The sequence below is a fragment of the Bubalus kerabau genome, chromosome 11 (genome assembly GCF_029407905.1).
Source record: "Bubalus kerabau isolate K-KA32 ecotype Philippines breed swamp buffalo chromosome 11, PCC_UOA_SB_1v2, whole genome shotgun sequence".
Lineage (NCBI taxonomy): Eukaryota > Metazoa > Chordata > Mammalia > Artiodactyla > Bovidae > Bubalus > Bubalus kerabau.
This window is the reverse complement of record NC_073634.1, coordinates 17,147,545-17,167,344: the sequence shown is the minus strand read 5'-3', so window position 1 is coordinate 17,167,344 and position 19,800 is coordinate 17,147,545. Positions and strand designations below refer to the sequence as shown.

At 43.4% G+C, this 19,800-nt stretch overlaps 1 pseudogene; it reads right to left on the bottom strand.

Moving 5' to 3' along the window:
• Positions 1 to 16,478: 16,478 nt before the first annotated feature.
• LOC129622364 (thymosin beta-4-like) lies at positions 16,479 to 16,607 on the bottom strand (annotated as a pseudogene).
• Positions 16,608 to 19,800: the final 3,193 nt, after the last annotated feature.

The window sequence follows — 19,800 nt, the reverse complement described above, 5'->3', positions numbered from 1 at the left end:
CATTCCAGTCCATTTGCGTTTGCTGATTCCTAGAATGTCAACATTCACTCTTGCCATCTCTTGTTTGACCACTTCCAATTTGCCTTGATTCCTGGACCTGACATTCCAGGTTCCTATGCAATATTGCTCTTTACAGCATCGGACCTTGCTTCTATCACCAGTCACATCCACAGCTGGGTATTCTTTTTGCTTTGGCTCCATCCCTTCATTCTTTCTGGAGTTATTTCTCCACTGATCTCCAGTAGCATATTGGGCACCTACTGACCTGGGGAGTTTCTCTTTCAGTATCCTATCATTTTGCCTTTTCATACTGTTCATGGGGTTCTCAAGGCAAGAATACTGAAGTGGTTTGCCATTCCCTTCTCCAGTGGACCACAGTCTGTCAGATCTCTCCACCATGACCTGCCCATCTTGGGTTGCCCCATGGGCATGGCTTAGTTTCATTGAGTTAGACAAGGCTGTGGTCCTAGTGTGATTAGATTGACTAGTTTTCTGTGAGTATGGTTTCAGTGTGTCTGCCCTCTGATGCCCTCTTGCAACACCTACTGTCTTACTTGGGTTTCTCTTACCTTGGGCGTGGGGTATCTCTTCATGGCTGCTCCAGCAAAGCGCAGCCGCTGCTCCTTACCTTGGACAAGGGGTATCTCCTCACCGCTGCCCTTCCTGAACTTCAACGTGGGATAGCTTCTCTAGGCCCTCCTGCACCCGCGCAGCCACTGCTCCTTGGACGTGGGATTGGTCCTCCCAACCGCCGCCCCTGGCCTCGGGCGTGGGGTTGGTTCTCCCAGCCGCCACCCCTAGCCTCAGGCGTGGGGCGTGGGGTAGCTCCTCTCGGCCACCGCCCCTGATCACAGACGCGGGGTAGCTCCTCTCAGCTGCCGCCCCTAACCTCGGACGTGGGATAGCTACTCCCGGCCGCCGCCCCTGACCTCAGACTTGGGTAGCTCTTCTCGGCCGTTCCTGTGCCGTCGTAGCCTGGCACTCTCGGCCACTGCCCCTGACCTCGGACGTTGGGTAACTCCTCTTGGCTGCCGCCCTTCAGGCATGGGGTCCTCCCGGCTTCTGCCCCTGACCTCGGACGTGGGGTAGCTCCGCTTCCACCATGCTTAGTGCACCAGTGCCAGCCGCCGCCAGGAGCTGACTGTGGCTCAGATCATGAACTCCTGATTACCAAATTCAGACTTAAATTGAAGACAGTAGGGAAAACCACTAGACCATTCAGGTATGACCTATTCAAATCCCTTATGATTATACAGTGGAAGTGAGAAATAGATTTAAGAGCCTAGATCTGATAGATAGAGTGCCTGATGAACTATGGAATGAGGTTCGTGACATTGTACAGAAGACAGGGATCAAGACCATCCCCATGGAAAAGAAATGCAAAAAAGCAAAATGGCTGTCTGAGGAGGCCTTACAAATAGCTGTGAAAGAAGAGAAGCAAAAAGCAAAGGAGAAAAGGAAAGATATAAGCATCTGAATGCAGAGTTCCAAAGAATAGCAAGAAGAGATAAGAAAGCCTTCCTCAAGGATCAAGGCAAAGAAATAGAGGAAAACAACAGAAAGGGAAAGACTAGAGATCTCTTCAAGAAAATTAGAGATACCAAGGGAACATTTCATGCAAAGATGGGCTTGATAAAGGACAGAAATGGTATGGACCTAACAGAAGCAGAAGATATTAAGAAGAGATGGCAAGAATACACAGAAGAACTGTACAAAGAAGATCTTCATGACCCAGATAATCACGATGATGTGATCACTGACCTGGAGCCAGACATCCTGGAATGTGAAGTCAAGTGGGCCTTAGAAAGCATCACTACGAACAAAGCTAGTGGAGGTGATGGAATTCCAGTTGAGCTATTCCAAATCCTGAAAGATGATGCTGTGAAAGTGCTGCACTCAATATGCTAGCAAATTTGGAAAACTCAGCAGTGGCCACAGGACTGGAAAAGGTCAGTTTTCATTCCAACCCCAAAGAAAGGCAATGCCAAAGAATGTTCAAACTACCGCACAATTGCACTCATCTCACATGCTAGTAAAGTAATGCTCAAAATTCTCCAAGCCAGGCTCCAGCAATATGTGAACCGTGAACTTCCTGATGTTCAAGCTGGATTTAGAAAAGGCAGAGGAACCAGAGATCAAATTGCCAACATCCGCTGGATCATGGAAAAAGCAAGAGAGTTCTGCTTTATTTCTGCTTTATTAACTATGCCAAAGCCTTTGACCATGTGGACCACAATAAACTTTAGAAAACTCTGAAAGAGATGGGAATACCAGACCACCTGACCTGCCTCTTGAGAAATCTGTACGCAGGTCAGGAAGCAACAGTTACAACTGGACATGGAACAACAGACTGGTTCCAAATAGGAAAAGGAGTACGTCAAGGCTGTATATTGTCACCCTGCTTATTTAACTTCTATTCAGAGTACATCATGAGAAATGCTAGATTGGAAGAAGCACAAGCTGGAATCAAGATTGCCAGGAGAAATATCAATAACCTCAGATATGCAGATGACACCACCCTTATGGCAGAAAGTGAAGAGGAACTCAAAAGCCTCTTGATGACAGTGGAAGTGGAGAGTGAAAAAGTTGGCTTAAAACTCAACATTCAGAAAACGAAGATCATGGCATCCAGTCCCTTCACTTCATGGGAAATAGATGGGGAAACAGTGGAAACAGTATCAGACTTTATTTTTTTAGGCTCCAAAATCACTGCAGATGGTGACTGCAGCCATGAGATTAAAAGACGCTTACTCCTTGAAAGGAAAGTTATGACCAACCTAGATAGCATATTCAAAAGCAGAGACATTACTTTGCTAACGAAAGTCCGTCTAGTCAAGGCTATGGTTTTTCCTGTGGTCATGTATGGATGTGAGAGTTGGACTGTGAAGAAGACTGAGCACCGAAGAATTGATGCTTTGAACTGTGGTGTTGGAGAAGACTCTTGAGAGTCCCTTGGACTGCAAGGAGATCCAACCAGTCCATTCTGAAGATCAGCCCTGGGATTTTTTTGGAGGGAATGATGCTGAAGCTGAAACTCCAGTACTTTGGCCACCTCATGCGAAGAGTTAACTCATTGGAAAAGACTCTGATGCTGGGAGGGATTGAGGGCAGGAGGAGAAGGGGATGACAGAGGATGAGATGGCTGGATGGCATCACTGACTTGATGGACGTGAGTCTGAGTGAACTCCAGGAGTTGGTGATGGACAGGGAGGCCTGGTGTCCTGTGATTCATGGGGTCGCAAAGAGTCGGACACAACTGAGGGGCTGAACTGAACTGAACTGAGACATGAAGAAATGCAAGGATTGGGATCTTGAAATCAGTTTCTGAAAATATCTATCTATAGATCTGTTCCACCAGTTTCCCTGGAGCACAAGGTGCCTCACTCTCCAACTGAACTTCCTTTAGGGCATGTTGAAGGTCAACAACTCAACAGTATAGGATTCAAATAGCAGATGGCAAATGCCCTTTTTGTTGTTCAGTCACTGACAAGTGCCCATTTGTAGTTGCGGACTCCTATGGGCCTCTCTAGTCTAAAATTGTATAAATGGGTTTATCAATTGGAACATTTCTCATATCATTAGGTGGTGTCCTGGTCAGGTGTACCCGATACATTCTTATTGCACAGAACTGTCCCATTTTCCAGTGATGATGGTGAAACTGTGCAACTCAAATTGGGACTTCAACCCAAGGTCTTTTAATTGGGGTCACACACCTGATCTCAGAACTTAACGAAACTCAAGTTCTTTATGTATCATCACAGAGAGAATTCAGGAGAGAAAAGTGTGAGAAGTGGATTTCTGTAGAGTGAAACACTCCACAGAGTGTGGGTCCTTTCAGAAGGCAAGAGGCATTGGGGTATGGAGGTTGTCAGTTTTTATAGGGATGGGTAATTTCGTAGGCTAATGAGTGGCCAATCTGGTCACATGGACCACAGCCTTGTTTAACTCAATGAAACCATGAGCCATGCCATGTAGACAGACGAGTCATGGTGAAGAGTTATGACAAAACATAGTTCACAGGAGAAGGGAATGGCAAACACTTCAGTATTCTTCCCTTAAGAACCCCATGAACAGTATGAAAAGGCAAAAAGATAGGACACTGAAAGATGAATTCCCCAGGTTTGTAGGTGCCCAATATGCTACTGGAAAAGAGTGGAGAAATAACTTCAGAGAGAATGAAGAGACAGAGCCAAAGCAAAAACACCACCCAGTTGTGGATGTGACTGGTGATGGAAGTAAAGTCTAATGCTGTAAAGAGCAATATTGCATAGGAACCAGGAATGTTAGGTCCATGAATCAGGGCAAATAGGAAGTGGTCAAACAGGAGATGGCAAGAGTGAACATCAACATTTTAGGAATCAGTGAACGAATGTGAGCACCAAAGAATTGATGCTTTTGAACTGTGGTGTTGGAGAAGACTCTTGAGAGTCCCTTGGCCTGCAAGGAGATCCAACCAGCCCATTCTAATGGAGATCAGCCCTGGGATTTCTTTGGAAGGAACGATGCTGAATCTGAAACTCCAGTACTTTGGCCACCTCATGCGAAGAGTTGACTCATTGGAAAAGACTCTGAAGCTGGGAGGGATTGGGGGCAGGAGGAAAAGTGGACGACAGAGGATGAGATGGCTGGATGGCATCACTGACTTGATGGACATGAATTTGAGTGAACTCCGGGAGTTGGTGATGGACAGGGAGGCCTGGCGTGCTGTGATTCATGGGGTCGCAAAGAGTCGGACTTGACTGAGCGACTGAACTGAACTAAAATGGACTGGAATGGGTGAACTTAACTCAGATCACCATTATATCTACTACTGTGGGCAAGAATCCCTTAGAAGAAATGGAGTAGCCATCATAGTCAACAAAAGAGTCTGAAATGCAGTACTTGGATGCAATCTCAAAAACGACAGAATGATCTCTGTTTGTTTCCAAGGCAAACCATTCAATATCACGGTAATCCAAGTCGATGCCCTGACCAGTAATGCTGAAGAAGCTGAAGTTGAATGGTTTTATGAAGACCTACAAGACCTTCTAGAACTAACACCCAAAAAGATGTCCTCTTCATTATAGGGAACTGGAATCCAAAAGTAGGAAGTCAAGAAACACCTGGAGTATTAGGCAAATATGGCCTTGGAGTACAGAATGAAGCAGGGCAAAGGCTAATAGAGTTTTGCCAAGAGAACGCACTGGTCATAGCAAACACCCTCTTCCAATAACACAAGAGACTACTCTACATATGGACATCACCAGATGGAGAACACCAAAATCAGATTGATTATATTCTTTGCAGCCAAAGATGGAGAAGCTCTATACAGTCAGCAAAAACAAGACTGGGAGCTGACTGTGGCTCATATCATGAACTCCTTATTGTCACATTCAGACTGAAATTGAAGAAAGTAGGGAAAACCACTAGACCATTCAGGTATGACCTAAACCCTAATGTTTATACAGCGGAAGTGACAAATAGATTCAAGGGCTTAGATCTGATAGAGTGCCTGATGAATTATGGATGGAGGTTCGTGACATTGTACAGGAGGCAGTGATCAAGATCATCCCCAAGAAAAAGAAATGCAAAAAGGCAAAATGGTTGTCTGAAGAGGCCTTACAAATAGCTGTGAAAAGAAGAGAAGTGAAAGGCAAAGGAGAAAAGCAAAGATATACTCATTTGAATGCAGAGTTCCAAAGAATAGTAAGGAGAGATAAGAAAGCCTTCCTCAGTGATCACTGCAAAGAAATAGAAGGAAACAATAGAATGGGAAAGACTAGAGATCTCTTCAAGAAAATTGGAGATACCAAGGGAACATTTCATACAAAGATGGGCACAATGGCATGGACCTAACAGAAGCAGAAGATATTAAGAAGAGATGGCAAGAATACACAGAAGAACTATACAAAAAAGATCTTCATGACCCAGATAATCATGATGGCGTGATCACTCACCTAGAGCCAGATATCTGGGAATTCGAAGTCAAGTGGGCCTTAGGAAGCATCACTACAAACAAAGCTATTGGAGATGATGGAATTTCAGTTGAGATATTTCAAATTCTAAAATATGATGCTGTGAAAGTGTTGCATTCAATATGCCAGCAGTTCAGTTCAGTTTAGTTCAGTTCAGTCGCTCAGTCATGTCCAACTCTTTGCGACCCCATGAATTGCAGCACGCCAGGCCTCCCTGTCCATCACCAACTCCCGGAGTTCACTCAAATTCATGTCCATCAAGTCAGTGATGCCATCCAGCCATCTCATCCTCTGTCGTCCACTTTTCCTCCTGCCCCCAATCCCTCCCAGCATCAGAGTCTTTTCCAATGAGTTAACTCTTCGCATGAGGTGGCCAAAGTACTGGAGTTTCAGATTCAGCATCATTCCTTCCAAAGAAATCCCAGGGCTGATCTCCTTCAGAATGGACTGGTTGGATCTCCTTGCAGTCCAAGGGACTCTCAAGAGTCTTCTCCAACACCACAGTTCAAAAGCATCAATTCTTCAGCGCTCAGCCTTCTTCACAGCCCAACTCTCACATCCATACATGACCACAGGAAAAACCATAGCCTTGACTAGACGGACCTTTGTTGGCAAAGTAATGTCTCTGCTTTTGAATATGCTATCTAGGTTGGTCATAACTTTCCTTCCAAGGAGTAAGCGTCTTTTAATTTCATGCTGCACTCACCATCTGTAGTGATTTTGGAGCCCAGAAAAATAAAGTCTGACACTGTTTCCACTGTTTCCCCATCTATTTCCCATGAAGTGGTGGGACCGGATGCCATGATCTTCGTTTGCTGAATGTTGAGCTTTAAGCCAACTTTTTCACTCTCCACTTTTACCTTCATCAAGAGGCTTTTGAGTTCCTCTTCACTTTCTGCCATAAGGGTGGTGTCATCTGCATATCTGAGGTCTCTCCCAGCAATCTTGATCCCAGCTTGTGTTTCTTCCAGTCCAGCATTTCTCATGATGTACTCTGCATATAAGTTAAATAAACAGGGTGAAAATATACAGCCTTGATGAACTCCTTTTCCTATTTGGAACCAGTCTGTTGTTCCATGTCCAGTTGTAACTGTTGCTTCCTGACCTGCATACAAATTTCTCAAGAGGCAGATCAGGTCGTCTGGTATTCCCATCTCTTTCAGAATTTTCCACATTTTATTGTGCTCCACACAGTCAAAGGCTTTAGCATAGTCAATAAAGCAGAAATAGATGCTTTTCTGGAACTCTCTTGCTTTTTCCATGATCCAGCAGATGTTGGCAGTTTGATCTCTGGTTCCTCTGCCTTTTCTAAATCCAGCTTGAACATCAGGAAGTTCACGGTTCACATATTGCTGAAGCCTGGTTTGGAGAATTTTGAGCATTACTTTACTAGCATGTGAGATGAGTGCAATTGTGCAGTAGTTTGAGCATTCTTTGGCATTGCCTTTCTTTGGGGTTGGAATGAAAACTGACCTTTTCCAGTCCTGTGGCCACTGTTGATTTTTCCAAATTTGCTAGCATATTGAGTGCAGCACTTTCACAGCATCATCTTTCAGGATTTGGAATAGCTCAACTGGAATTCCATCACCTGCACTAGCTTTGTTTGTAGTGATGCTTTCTAAGGCCCACTTGACTTCACATTCCCGGATGTCTGGCTCTAGGTCAGTGATCACACCATCATGATTATCTTGGTCATGAAGATCTTTTTTGTACAGTTCTTCTGTGTATTCTTGCCATCTCTTCTTAATATCTTCTGCTTCTGTTAGGTCCATACCATTTCTGTCCTTTATCGAGCTCATCTTTGCATGAAATGTTCCACATACCTATACTCAATTAAGCTATGACAAAGGAGGCAAGAATATACAATGGAGAAAAAATAATCTCTTTAACAAGTGGTGCTGGGAAAACTGGACATAGCCAGAACCCTCTTTGTTTTTTTTTTAAATTTTATTTTATTTTTAAATTTTACATAATTGTATTAGTTTTGCCAAATATCAAAATGAATCTGCCACAGGTATACATGTGTTCCCCATCCTGAACCCTCCTCCCTCTTCCCTCCCCATACCATCCCTCTGGGTCGTCCCAGTGCACCAGCCCCAAGCATCCAGTATCGTGCATCGAACCTGGACTGGAAACTCGTTTCATACATGATATTTTACATGTTTCAATGCCATTCTCCCAAATCTTCCCACCCTCTCCCTCTCCCACAGAGTCCATAAGACTGTTCTATCCATCAGCGTCTCTTTTGCTGTCTCGTACACAGGGTTATTGTTACCATCTTTCTAAATTCCATATATATGCGTTAGTATACTGTATTGGTGTTTTTCTTTCTGGCTTACTTCACTCTGTATAATTGGCTCCAGTTTCATCCACCTCATTAGAACTGATTCAAATGTATTCTTTTTAATGGCTGAGTAATACTCCATTGTGTATATGTACCACAGCTTTCTTATCCATTCATCTGCTGATGGGCATCTAGGTTGCTTCCATGTCCTGGCTATTATAAACAGTGCTGCGATGAACACTGGGGTACACGTGTCTCTTTCCCTTCTGGTTTCCTCAGTGTGTATGCCCAGCAGTGGGATTGCTGGATCATAAGGCAGTTCTATTTCCAATTTTTTAAGGAATCTCCACACTGTTCTCCACAGTGGCTGTACTAGTTTGCATTCCCACCAACAGTGTAAGAGGGCAGAACCCTCTTTGACATGATGTAAATTGCAGCAATATTTTTTTTGCTCCATCTTCTATAGTAATGCAAACAAAAGCAAAAATAAACAAATGGGACCTCATTAAACTTAAAATCTTTTGCACAGCCAAAAAAAAAAAAAAATACCAAAGGAAACAAAAGGAAAAAAAAAAGATACCTTAAAGAATGGGAGAAAACATTTACAAATGATGTGACCAACAAGGGCATAATTTCTAAAATATACGAACAGCTTATACAGCTCAATATCAAAAAACAAACAGCTCAATTTAAAAATGGGCAGAAGATCTAAATAGACATTTCCCCAAAAAAGACATACAGATGGCCAACAGGCACGTGAAAAGATGTTTAACAGCACTAATTATTAGAGAAATGCAAATTAAGGCTACAATGAAGTACCACCACTCACAGGTCAGAATGGCTAGCATCAAAAAGTTTACAAACAATAAATGCTGGAGAGGATGTGGAGAAAAGGGGATCTTCCTACACTGTGAAGGATGTAAATTGGTGCAGCCACTATGGAGAGCAGTATGAAAGCTCCGAAGAAAAGTTATGACCAACCTAGATAGCATATTGAAAAGCAGAGACATAACTTTGCCAACAAAGGTCCGTCTAGTCAAGGCTATGGTTTTTCCAGTGGTCATGTATGGATGTGAGAGTTGGACTGTGAAGAAAGCTGCTGCTGCTGCTGCTGCTAAGTCGCGTCAGTCGTGTCCGACTCTGTGCGAGCCCATAGACGGCAGCCCACCAGGCTCTCCCGTCCCTGGGATTCTCCAGGCAAGAACACTGGAGTGGGTTGCCATTTCCTTCTCCAATGCATGAAAGTGAAAAGTGAAAGGGAAGTCGCTCAGTCGTGTCTGACTCTTCACGACCCCATGGACTGTAGCCCACCAGGCTCCTCCGTCCATGGGATTTTCCAGGCAAGAGTACTGGAGTGGGGTGCCATGAGTACTGAAGAATTGATGCTTTTGAAGTGTGGTGTTGGAGAAGACTCTTGAGAGTCCCTTGGACTGCAAGGAGATCCAACCAGTCCATTCTGAAGGAGATCAGCCCTGGGATTTCTTTGGAAGGAATGATGCTAAAGCTGAAACTCCAGTACTTTGGCCACCTCATGCAAAGAGCTGACTCATTGGAAAAGACTCTGATGCTGGGAGGGCTTGGGGGCAGGAGGAGAAGGGGATGACAGAGGATGAGATGGCTGGATGGCATCACTGACTTGATGGACATGAGTTTGAGTGAACTCTGGGAGTTGGTGATGGACAGGGAGGCCTAGCGTGCTGTGATTCATGGGGTTGCAAAGAGTCGGACACGACTGAGCGACTGAACTGAACTAAACTGATGAAAGCTCCTTAAAAAACTAAAAATAGTGTTACCACATGATCCAGCAATGCCATTCCTCCGTATATATCTGGAAAAGGCAGAAACTCTAATTCAAAAAGACACATGCACCCAATGTTCATTGCAGCGCTATTTACAAGATATGGAAGCAACCTAAATGTCCAGTGTCAGATGAATGGATAAAGAAGATGTGGTTCATATATGCAATTGAAACCTGTGCGTGCATGCTAAGTCACTTCAACCGTGTCTGACTCTTTGCAACCCCATGAACTGTGACGACCACACTCCTCTGTCCACAGGATTCTTCAGGCAAGAATACTGGAGTGGGTTGTCATGCCCTCCTCCAGGGGATCTTCCCGACCCAAGGACTGAACCTGCATCTCTTACATCTCCTGCATTGGCGGGCAGGTTCTTTACCACTAGCACTACCTGGGAAGCCTATGAAGTAGTACTCGGCCATAAAAAAGAATGAAATAATGCCATTTGCAGCAACATGGATGGACCTAGAGATTATCATACTGTTGCAGAAAGGAGAACTCCTTCCAGAGCCCAAGAATGGGCTCTTGTCTAACACTCAGAAATGAATTAGCCGAGGAGACACACGTGCTGACAAAACAAGATACTTTACTGGGGAGAGGCACTTGGGCAGAGAGCAGCAGGGTAAGGGAAACCAGGAGAACTGCTCTGCTATGTGGCTTGCAGTCTTGAGTGTTATGGTGATGGGATTAGTTTCTGGGTTGTATCTGGCCAATCATTATGACTCAGGATCCTTCCTGGTGGTGCATGCATTGCTCAGCCAAGATAGATGCCAGCAAGAAGGATTCTAGGAGGTAGAAGGACATGTAGTATCTCCTTTTGACCTTGCCTGAATTCTTCTGGTTGGTGGTAGTTTATTAGTTCTGTGTTCCTTACCAGGACCTCCTGTCGTAAAGCAACTCATGCAAAGGGTTAGTATGGTTCTTGGCCAGGGTGGGTGGTTTCAATCAGTGTGCTTCCCCTAACAATACTAAGTGAAGTAAGTCAGACAAAGACAAATATAGTTTGATATCACTTACATGTGGAATCTAAAGAAGATGATGCAAAAGAACTTATTTAGAAAACAGAAATAGACTTGCAGACATAGAAAACAAACAAGGTTATCAAAAGGGAAAGCAGGGAGTGATAAATTGGGAATTTGGGATTAACACATATATAGTACTATATATAAAATGGATAAACAACAATGACCTACTGAATAGCATAGGGAACTTTTTTCAATATCTTATTAGAAAAATCTATAATGGAAAAGAATCTGAAAAAGAATATATATATATATATATATATATATGTATGTATGTAAGTATACAGGTGACTTCCCTCATAGCTCAGTTGGTAAAGAAATCTGCCTGTAATGCAGGAGACCTGGGTTCGATTCCTGGGTAGGGAAGATCCCATGGAGAAGGAAATGGCAACTCACTCCAGTATTCTTGCCTGGCAAATCCCATGGACAGAGGAGCCTGGTGGGCTACAGTCCACAGGTTTGAAAGAGTTGGACACGACTTAGCCACTAAACTATCATATATGTATACATATATATGTGTTGTTGTTTTTAGTTGCACAGTTATGTCCAACTCTTTTTGCCACTCCATGGACAGGCAAGAATACTGTAGTAGGTTGCCATTTCCTCCTCTATGGGATATTCTTGACTCAGGGATGGAACTGGCATCTCCTGCATTGGCAGGCAGATTCTTTACCACAAGCCACCTGGTAAGCCCACGTGCATAATTAGATTTAGGTTAAACATTTTGGGCAAAAATTCTATATAAGTGATGCTTTCTACTTCTGCTATCATTCCTTAATCTCACAACTGTGACTCTATATTCATTTTCTTCTACTTTTATCCCTAACACCATTTCTTTCTTGCTTTCTTGGAGAAGAATCTCGTCTAGCCCTTCTCCTTTAGTAGTACTCTTTTATCTTCCCTCTGAAGATACATTTTTCAAACTGTGGGTGTTAAGTCACTAGTGTGTAGTGAAGTACACTTAGGGGATTGTAACTGGCAGTTTAAAGAACAAAATAGAATAGATTTAGAATGGAAGAAAAAATATCCGAATGCATGGCACATGGTAAGGGTTAACAGCACTTTTATGAGAACTTTTATTTCTGTTATATATATAAATGTAAAATCACAATTTTTACTGGGGTTAATGGTCAAAAGTGTTTGGAAAGGCCTGCACTGGAATGTCATGTTGGGCAGGGGTCTAGGTTCTGTTGAAAACACAGGTTTACAGATCCAGTCTATGGCTGAACATCAAAGTCTTCAGTCTTCTTCACTTATCTCTGACATCTATCTTTGGATTAATCTACTGACACACTTCCCTTTTCTTTTCTTTCCTTCTCCTCTCTAAACATTGTGGACAATCCTGCTATCTCTCAGGGGTGCCATGGCAGGCCATGATTTAGTGTCTTTGAGGTGTGAGGTAAATAGTTATTATTGTTGTTGGGAATCTTGTATTTCTCTCTCTCCCACTGTTATTACTATGGTAGTCATAGTGGAAACAACAATGAGAGTGCTAATATCATTATTAGCATTGATATCAATTAGCATGATTAGCAATGATAATGATAATAATAATAATTCGTGGAGCCTGCTGTGGGTCAGGCTTTGGGGGCAGAAGGACTGATGAGCCCCCATAAGAAGACCTCTTATGGGGCATTGTTCAATGCACTCTGCAGGAGGAGACCTGAGTCTGGTCACACATGTTCTTAACCCAAGGGGCTCTGGTTCTCATGACATTGAAGGAACTTTGGTTGAAGTCTTTGTCTGTGACGGCCTTAAGCCTTTCTTTTTCTTGGACTCATATTCTTCATCTGTAACGTGAGTGGGATTGGATTAGACCATCTCTATGGTTCTCATCAACTTTACTGCCTGTGACACCCTTTACCAACAGATGAAGAGTCTCTTGCTAATTGGGAAACATAGCTGGCAGCCAAGTTTTGAAGAGTAAGAGTGGAGGAGAGATCTGTTCTGAGACCTTGTCAAGACTGCGGGGAGGTGGTAGGGATGGAGGGGACAAGTGATGAAAACAGTGGCAGTTAAAGGGCATTAAGATGACAACTGGCTTCCCTGAGAGCTCAGTTGGTAAAGAATCCACCTGCAATGCAGGAGACCCTGATTCAATTCCTGGGTCAGGAAGATCCCCTGGAGAAGGGATAGGCTACCCACTCCAGTATTCTTGGGCTTCCCTTGTGGCTCAGCTGGTGAAGAATCCACCTGCAATGCAGGAGACCTGGGTTCAGTCCCTGGGTTGGGAAGATCCCCTGGAGAAGGGAAAAGCTACCCACTCCAGTATTCTGGCCTGGAGAATTCCATGGATGTATGGGGTCGTAAAGAGTAGGACACAACTGAGCAACTTTCACTTTCACTTTTTCATAACAACAATAGTCTCCCAAGGAGACCAGGGACAGGAGAGAAGCTTTAAGGGAGAATTCAGGGAGTTACCAAAGATTGACTTCATCTGCTATAAACACAGATTACTTTAGCTGCTGTAAACCCCATGCAGTGCAAGTTTTAAAGATATACTTGAGTTCAACAAAAAGAGTATGCAATAGATTTGACTGACTCTAGGTATGAATGTGTGTGTGTGTTGGGTGGGTCAAGTACTGGCCACATGAAAATGTCCATGAATGACTGTAAATACAACAGCAGTTTTCCTTTGGGCTGCAAATACATTTTCCTGAGTCAGTAAGAAAAAAGAAAAAAAGAAGAAGAGTATGCAAATAGCCTAGACTAAGTTTCTCTTGGGGATATAAGAATGTCAGTGACCCTCACAAGAAGTCTAGACATCTCAGGTCCAAGAGCATGGCAAGCACAAGCAGCTTCTTCTTCTTCTGACCTTGGACCACTGTGAGTCATCAAATCCCAAAGAAATGGAAAGGTTGCCTTCAACATTTAAAAATAAGGTCTGCATGCTTACTTGTGTCATTACATCACCATATAAGTTATAGGGGAATGATTGTGGGCTGGGAAGGGAGGTTGCCATTCAGGAAGTCAGTATGGAGGTGAGTGAGAGGGGCTGAAGGAAGGAAGGGAGGGGCTGTCATCCATTGGGCTTTGGGGCCTCCAGTTGCTGCCCGTGGCTCCTGGCCAGGAACACAAGGTGGGGAGGCAGGACCCTTGGGTTTCAGCTAAACTCTTAGCAGACTTGCAGGGTGGCCCCATCTGAGTACCAAATAGGGTGGGATACATTTATGCTCCCAATATGAGGTGATGTTGGTAATAATGAGACAGATAATCAGTGAGACTCTCCCTTCCCTGGTAAGGCATGGTGAGTTGCTTAGCAAGGGACCAGGTGAGCACATTCTTACTAGAAGGACAAGAGATGGGAAGAATGCCCTTGGTTCACCTACGCTAGCCCAAGACGACCTCAAGCTACCCAGAGGGGAATGGTACAACCCTCTCAGGAAGGAAGCATAGGGTGCAGTCCAAACTGTGCACAAGGATAAAAAAGCTCAGATGTATTTGATAGGGAGATGTGAAGAAGATATTACACCTCCTGGACAAACACACAAGGGTGGGATGTCTGAATGTGGTGGGGGGAGGGTGATGGGGAAGGGAAAGGAACTAGCTAGCAGGTATCCAAAGAGCTGCCTGGAATACTGACAGGTTGTCTGCACAGGAACTGTGGTGCTGGAGAAGACTCCTGAGAGTCCCTTGGACAACATGGAGATCTAACCAGTCCATCCTAAAGGAAATCAGTCCTGAATATTCACTGGAAGGACTGATGCTGAAGCTGAAACTCCAATACTTTGGTCATCTGATGTGAAGAATTGACTCATTTGAAAAGACCCTGATGCTGGGAAAGATTGAAGGTGGGAGGAGAAGGGGACTACAGAGGATGAGATGGTTAGATGGCATCACCGACTCGATGGACAAGAGTCTGAGTAAACTCTGGGAGTTGGTGATGGACAGGGAGGCCTGGCGTGCTGCAGTCTGTGGGGTCACAGAGTCAGACACGACTGAGTGACTGAACTGAACTGAAGTGAAGGTTTATATCTTTCCAGACATGACCAGAAAGGAAAAGGAGGACCTGCTAATTCTAATAGGAAAAATCCTGAAAGGGACTTCCCTGCCGATCCAGCACTAAGGCCCTGAGCCTCCACTGCAGGGGGCGTGGTTTCAATCCTTGGTCTGGGAACCAGGATCCTGCATGATGCATAGTGTGGCAAAAAAAAAAAAAAGAATCCTGGGAAAGAACTCTGATTGTCCTGGTTTGGGTACCAACCAAACCTTGGTCCATTGCTGTCATGAGGTGGCTCAGGCACTAAGATGGACTCAGCCTCATACATGTGTACCCGATGGTCAAGACTGTGGGTCTCTCATCAGATAAGGTGTGGGAGAGGAGTTGATGGATAGAGTTTTTAAAAATAGCCACTAACATAAATAAACAAATTCAACACATTGGTATGAAAAACAAGTCAACAATAATATACATACCATAGCTAGTTCAATAAAGATAATTAAAGGAAGTTATCAAAAAATGGACCTGAACTAAGATAATCATGGAGAACTATAATTATTAAAATATTATGCAAAATGCTATGCTAATATGTTTTAAAACCTTGATAAAATTCTTTTTTAGAATAATATAAATTATCAATATATGTTCAAGAGACTTCATGCATAGGTGAGTTCTTTCGAGTCTTCTAAGAAAAGAATTCTCATGATACATAAAGTGTTGGATAGCAGAGAATTTTATGATCTGAAGAGACAAGTAGAGAATGAAAGATTCCCCACCAGCAAACAAACAAAAAGGCCGTATAGACTAGTGAATGAACATGAATGCAAAAATACTAAGGGGACTACTTCTGAATAAAATCAAGGAGTACATTATTTGATTATTTAAGGTTTTAAAGTTTTTAATTAAAAATTGTGCATTACAGTAATTAAAATCATTTGAAAGTGAAAGTCACTCAACCTTGTCTGACTCTTGGGACCCTATGGACTATAGCCCACCAGTCTCCTCTGTCCTTGGAATTCTCCAGGCGAGAATACTGGAGTGGATAGCCATTCCCTTCTTCAGGGATCGAACCCAGGTCTCCCGCATTGCAGGTGGATTCTTTACTTTCTGAGCCACTATGGAAGCCCCCAAACTTGAACAGCAGCAAAAAGGCACTCTGATTAAAGAGCATTTTACAGCCTGCAGGACACCCTGGGCCAACTTGCTTTTTTTTTCCACCAGCTTGCTTTAGATTTTAGATTTCTGTCTTCCCACCCAGCTTCTTCCTTTACCAACAACCAAGTTCTCTTCCTTCCCTGCCAGGCGGACAGGCAGATGGGAGGGACAGGCCCAAGCTTTCGTCAGTGGTTCTCCATTCTTTGATGTGGAAAGGGGGCAGCACAGTCATTTAAACTTGCACCAACCTCTGTGCATCTACAGAGTTGAACAGTTAAAGAAGTAAAATAAAAAAGCAAGGCTTGTGGCATGTATAATGCATTTTGGTTACGACTTACCTGCTGGCTTCTCTTGTTCAATTGTTTCTTTTGAAGGCAGTGGATTTTCCTGTTGTGTTTCTGTTTTCTTCCATTTCTACTTGTCAAATTTCTCAATCTCAGTCATACTGGGTTTATCAGACACGGTCGTTTGAGAAAGTGGAGTGAGGCTAGGGGAGTCCAGTCTGCAGTGGCCACAGCCTAGTGTAGGAGTATATTTAAAGAATAAAGGTTGTGTTCAAGCAAGGTTTGCTCGAGGAATGCTGATATAGTTCAATATAAAAGATCTGTTAGTGTATATTGTTCATTTCATCACTCCCACAGGTTAAAGGCAGCAAAAGTGATCAAATGATTGTTTCACTTAGTTCAAATATAATCAAGTTGTGCTCATGCTTAAAACACAACCATGGCTTCCTAACACATTTAATGTTAGTCCAGTATATCAGGCCCATATATCAGTACACAGTCAGGCCTCTCTCTATAGTCTTGTCCCACCCCATCCCACACCCATCCCACCTCTCCTTGCTGTGCTGTGATCCAGCCCTATGGGCCTGTTTCCTTTTTCATTTGCACCAGCTTCCATCACATCACATTTGCAGGTGCTGTTCCCTCCACCCACAACACTCTTCCTTCTCATTTAGGCTTAGTTAATGCCTTCTCCTTTTTCAGGTCTAAGTATAGTCTTTGCTTCCTCAAGAAATCTTTCCCGGGCTTCTCTGGTGACTCATGGTAAAGAATTCACCTGCCAGTGCAGGAGACACGGGTTCCATCCCTGATCTGGGAAAATCCCACTTGCTGTGGAGCCAGTTAGCCCCTGCACCACAACTATTGAGCTGGTGCTATAGAGCCCAGGAGCCACAACTACTGAAGCCCACATGCCCTAGAGCCTGTGATCCGCACCAAGAGAGAACACTGCAATGAGAAGACCGAGCACCGCAACTAGGGAAAGAGGGAAAGGCCCGCACAGAAACAAAGACCAAGTGCATCAAATATGTGTGTGTATGTGTGTGTGCGTGTGTATATATGTGTGATGTGTGTGTGTGTGTATATACGTGTGATATATATATGTGTGTGTGCGTGCATGTGTATATATGTGTGATGTGTGTGTATATATGTGTGATGTGTGTGTGTATATATGTGTGATATATATGTGTGTGTGCATGTGTATATATGTGTGATGTGTCTGTGTATATATGTGTGATGTGTGTGTATATGTGTGTGTGCATATGTGTGTGTGCATGTGTATATATGTGTGATGTGTGTGTGCATGTGTATATATGTGTGATGTGTGTGTGTGTATATATGTGTGATGTGTGTGTGTATATGTGTGTGTGCATGTGTGTGTGTGCATGTGTATATATGTGTGATGTGTATGTGCATATGTATATATGTGTGATGTGTGTGTGTATATGTGGGTGTGCATATGTGTGTGTATGCATTTGTATATATGTGTGATATATGTATATATGTGTGATATATATATGTGTGTATGCATGTATATATATGTGTGATATGTGTGTGTGTGTGTGTGTGTGTATACATATAAATCTTTCCTTACCTCTCTAAACAGTGAAATCTTTCCTACTCTTGTGCTCTTCAAGTTGTAATGTTTGAGATTCTGTTAAGATACAGATCCTGACTGGGGAGGCCTGGAGGGACTGGAGTTTCTGTTTTCTAGTAAGCTTCCTGGTAAAGCCCTTACTGCTGGTACATGGACCATACACAGAGTGTTGTGACCTTTTTCTTTCTCACACCTATTGTGATTGCACTTTTACATTCATTGTGTGTTTTTAAAAATATATTTATTTTATTTATTCATTTTTGGCTGTGTTGGCTTTTTTGTGTTGGACTTCCCAGATGGCTCAGTGGTAAAGAATCCACCTGTGATGCAGGAAATGTGAGTTCAATCCCTGAGTCGGGAAGCTCCCCTGGGGGAGGGCATGACAACCCACTCCAGTGTTATTGCTGGGAAAATCCCATGGACAGAGGATTCAGGTGGGCTACAGTCCATGGGGTCACAAAGAATCCGACATGACTAAAGCAACTGTGCATGCACACAAGGGAAACATCAGGCGCGTATGTGATAGATAAAGCCTTTATATAAAGGGCCCTACCGATCAAAGAAAAAGACAACTCAATAGGAAAGTGAGCAGTTCGCCACAGGGAAAAGAAATACACATGGTCAGTACACATGCTGTTCTGATTTGAATTGTAACAAAAAAGATACATTGAAGTCCCAACCCCTAGAACCTTGGATTCCTCCTTATCTGGAAATAGGGTCTTTCCAGAAGTAACCAGTTAACGCAAGGTCATTAGGGTGGGTCCTAATTCAATAGGACTGTGCTAAGTCACTTCAGCTGAGTCCGACTCTTTGTGACCCTATGGACTGTAGCCCACCAGGATCTTCCGTCCATGGGATTCTCCAGGGAAGAATACTCGAGTGGGTTGCTGTGACCTCCTCCAGGTCATCTTTCAGACCCTGGGACTGAACCTGCATCTCTTATGTCTCCTGCATTGGCAGGTACATTCCTTACCACTAGTGCCACCTGGGAAGCCCCAAATATGACTGGTATCCTCATAAAAAGGAGAAATTTAGAACCAGAGACAGACATGTACAGTGAGAGGATCATGCAGAGACACAGCTCAAGTCTCCCAAGGAAGTCTCCCAGAAGCTGGGAGAGAGGCCTGGAACAGATCCTCCCCTAGAACCTTCAGAGGGAGTGGGCCCATGGCCACCAACACCTTGACCCTGGGCTTCCAGCCTCCATAACCCTGAAACAGTACATTTCGGTGGTGTTAACCCACCCAGTTCATCATAGTTCGTTACAATAGCCCTAGGAAACCAATGTACTGTGAAATAATATTCAGTTTCACTAGAAATTTAAGAAATCAAAAAGAAAACAAAGCAATGTTTTTTACACCACGTTCAATTTGTGAGGCGGTGGCAGGATAAAATCAACTATTAGCAAAGATGAAAGGAAAAAAGGAACATTTATACAATAATAGTGGATGTAAAGGGTACAACTTACCCATAGCGCAAGGAAGGCCATTTGGCAGTATATATGAAAACCATAAATACATGAAAACTTCTAGAACCAACAATTCTTCTAAAAAGAAAAACCTAAGGAAATAATCAGACATGTTTGGAAAGATATGTGAACAAGGATGTTTAGCAGTTATACTATTTCATATTTGGAAGCAACTAAATGTGTAAACATAGAAAACTGATTAATAACTAATGAATGTACTATGTAATGGAAGTACCCTGCAGACATAAAGAATGATGCCGAGGGAGCAGTTCCTATTGATGTGGAAAAGTGCATATTTGATTG